The 3,652-nt window shown below is 33.5% G+C and overlaps 1 non-coding gene across 1 annotated transcript; it reads right to left on the bottom strand.

Moving 5' to 3' along the window:
* Positions 1–3,206: 3,206 nt before the first annotated feature.
* On the bottom strand, positions 3,207–3,310 carry LOC112714529 (small nucleolar RNA R71). The gene has a single exon (XR_003159285.1). It is a non-coding gene; the product is annotated as a small nucleolar RNA R71 (small nucleolar RNA).
* Positions 3,311–3,652: the final 342 nt, after the last annotated feature.

Here is a 3,652-nt window from a genome sequence, read left to right on the forward strand (position 1 = left end):
ATTCAGTTATTCCTGTTCTAAGATATTTGTTGCACTTCAACATGATGAATGTGATGATCCGTGACACTCATCATCATTCTCACTTATGAACATGTGACTGACAACCACTTTCGTTCTACTCTAGACCGGGCGTATATCTCTTGGATTTCTTAATCAGAATCTTCGTGGTATAAGCTAGATTGATGGCGTCATTCATGAGAATCCGGAAAGTTTAAACCTTGTCTGTGATATTCTGAGTAGGATTCATGGATTGAATGACTGTGACGAGCTTCAAACTCGCGATTGTTGGGTGTGATGACAAACGCAAAAGAATCAATGGATTCTATTCCAACATGATCGAGAACCGACAGATGATTAGCCGTGCCGTGACAGAGCATTTGGACCTTTTTCACTGAGAGGATGGGATGTAGCCATTGACAACGGTGATTCCCTACATACAGCTTGCCATGGAAAGGAATAAGAAGGATTGAAGAAAGGCAGTAGGAAAGCAGAGATCCAACAGGGACAAGCATCTCCATACACTTATCTGAAATTTCCACCATTGAATTACATGAGTAACTCTATCTTTATTTTCTGCTTTATTTATTATTCAAAAACTCCATAACATTTACTGTCCGCCTAATTGAGATTTACAAGATGACCATAGCTTGCTTCATACCAACAATCTCCGTGGGATCGACCCTTACTCACGTAAGGTATTACTTGGACGACCCAGTGCACTTGCTGGTTAGTTGTGCGGAGTTGTGACTAAGTGTGATTCACGTTTGAGAGCGCTACCAAGTTTTTGGCGCCATTGTTGATGATCACAATTTCGTGCACCAAGTTCTTGGCGCCGTTGCTGGGGATTGTTCGAGTTTGGACAACTGACGATTCATCTTGTTGCTCAGATTAGGTAATTTTCTTTTTGTTTTGTTTTCAAAAATTTTTTTTAAAAAAATTATCCCTATTTTCGAAAAAAAATTTAATTAAAAATAAATCATTCTATGGCTTCTGAATTTATAAGAATGGTTTCTAGAGTTTCATGAAGCATGTTGAATCCTAGCTGGCTGTAAAGCCATATCCAAATCCTTTTGGAATGAGACTTCAACTAATCACCTCAATGCATGTAATTCCATCCTAAAGCGGGCTGGCTATTAAGCCATGTCCAACCCTTGGATTGGAGCTTTAGGCTAACATTGAAAGATTCCTGGAATTCTTATTAAAAATTTTGAATTTCTTATTTTATTTTTCCTATATGTTTTCGAAAAAAATATACAAAAATCCAAAAAAAATTATAAAAATCAAAAATATTTTTGTTTCTTGTTTGAGTCTTGTGTCATGTTTGGTGTCAATTGCATATTCATTTTGTTCTTGCAATTTTCGAAAATTCATGCATTCATAGTGTTCTTCATGATTCTTCATGATCTTCAAGTTGTTCTTGGTAAGTCTACTTGTTTGATTTTGATAATTTCTTGTTTTGTGTTCTTTGTTGTTTTTCATATGCATTTTTGCATTCATAGTGTCTAAGCATTGCAAATTTCTAAGTTTGGTGTCTTGCATGTTTTCTTTGCATAAATTTTTTTTCAAAAATATGTTCTTGATGTTCATCATGATCTTCAAAGTGTTCTTGGTGTTCATCTTGACATTCATAGTGTTTTTGCATGCATCATGTGTTTTGATTCATAATTTTCATGTTGTGAGTCATTTTTTATGTTTTTCTCTCTCATAATTAAAAATTCAAAAAATCAAAAAAATATCTTTTCCTTTTTTCTCTCAAAATTTCGAAAATTTGGGTTGACTTAGTCAAAAAATTTTAAAATTAGTTGTTTCTTGTAAGTCAAGTGAAATTTTCAATTTAAAAAAAATCTTATCTTTTCAAAATATTTTTCAAAATTCAAATCTTTTTCATTTTTCTTTTTTGATTTTCGAAAATTTCAAAAATTATTTTCAAAATCTTTTCTTAATTTTATTTCAAAATTTTCGAAACTTAACTAACAAGTAATGTGATTGGTTCAAAAATTTGAAGTTTGTTACTTTCTTGTTAAGAAAGGTTCAATCTTTAAATTCTAGAATCATATCTTTTTCTTGTTAGTCAAGTAATTGATTTTAATTTTAAAAATTTTTAATCTTTTCTAACCATATCTTTTTAATCATATCTTTTCATTTTATCTTTTATATCATATCTTTTTTAAAATTTTATCTTTTTTCAAAAATTTGATTTTAAAATCTCTTTTCTAACTTCTTATCTTCTTATCTTCTTATCTTTTCAAATTTGATTTTCAAATCTTTTTCAACTAACTATTTAACTTTTTGTTTGTTTCTTTTCTTTTTCAAAACCACCTAACAACTTTTCTCTCTCTAAATTTCGAAAATACCTCCCTCTTGTTCAAAAAATTCTTTTTTTAATTAATTAATTGTTTTAAATTTTAATTTTAATTTTATTTCTTATTTTTATTTTCGAAAATCATTTAACTCCTTTTCAAAATTTATTTTCGAAAATTTCTCCCTCTCTCATCTTATTATTCATTCATTTACTAACACTTCTCTTCATCTCAAATCACTGCCCATATCCTCACCTTTGTGTTTGGATTCTCCTTTCTTTATTCCCTTTCTTCTTCTACTAACAATAAGGAACCTCTTTACTGTGACATAGATGATTCCTCTTCCTTTTCTATTCTCTTCTTTCTCATATGAGCAGGAACAAGGAAAAAGGCATTCTTGTTGAAGCTGATCCAGAACCTGAAAGGACTCTGAAGAGGAAACTAAGAGAAGCTAAATTACAACAATCCAGAGACAACCTTGCTGAAATTTTCGAACAAGAAAAGGAGATGGCAGCCGAACCCAACAACAATAATGCAAGAAGGATGCTTGGTGATTATACTATACCTACGTCCAAGTTTGATGGAAGAAGCATCTCAATTCCTGCCATAGGAGCAAACAATTTTGAGCTGAAACCTCAATTAGTTGCTCTGATGCCACAGAACCGTAAGTTTCATAGACTTCCATCAGAAGATCCCTACCAGTTCTTAACTGAGTTCTTGCAGATCTGTGAGACTGTTAAGACTAATGGAGTAGATCCTGAAGTCTACGGGCTCATGCTTTTCCCTTTTGCTGTAAGAGAAAGAGCTAGAGCATGGTTGGACACTCAACCTAAAGATAGCCTGGACTCCTGGGATAAGCTGGTCACAGCCTTCTTGGCTAAGTTCTTTCCTCCTCAAAAGCTGAGCAAGCTTAGAGTGGATGTTCAGACCTTCAAACAAAAAGATGGTGAATCCCTCTATGAAGCTTGGGAAAGATACAAGCAGATGACCAAAAGATATCCTTCTGACATGTTTTTAGAATGGACCAAGATAGATATATTCTATTATGGTCTATCTGAGTTCTCTAAGATGTCACTGGACCACTCTGCAGGTGGATCCATTCACCTAAAGAAAATGCCTGCAGAGGCTCAAGAACTTATTGACATGGTTGCAAATAACCAGTTCATGTACACTTCTGAGAGAAATTCCGTGAATAATGGGACGCCTCAAAGGAAAGGGAGTTCTTGAAATTGATGCTCTGAATGCCATTCTGGCTCAGAACAAAATGTTGACTCAGCAACTCAACATGATTTCTCAAAGTCTGAATGGATGGCAAAATGCATCCAACAGTACTAAAGAGGCATCTTCTGAAG

This window comes from Arachis hypogaea, chromosome 1 (genome assembly GCF_003086295.3).
Source record: "Arachis hypogaea cultivar Tifrunner chromosome 1, arahy.Tifrunner.gnm2.J5K5, whole genome shotgun sequence".
In the NCBI taxonomy this organism is placed as follows: domain Eukaryota; kingdom Viridiplantae; phylum Streptophyta; class Magnoliopsida; order Fabales; family Fabaceae; genus Arachis; species Arachis hypogaea.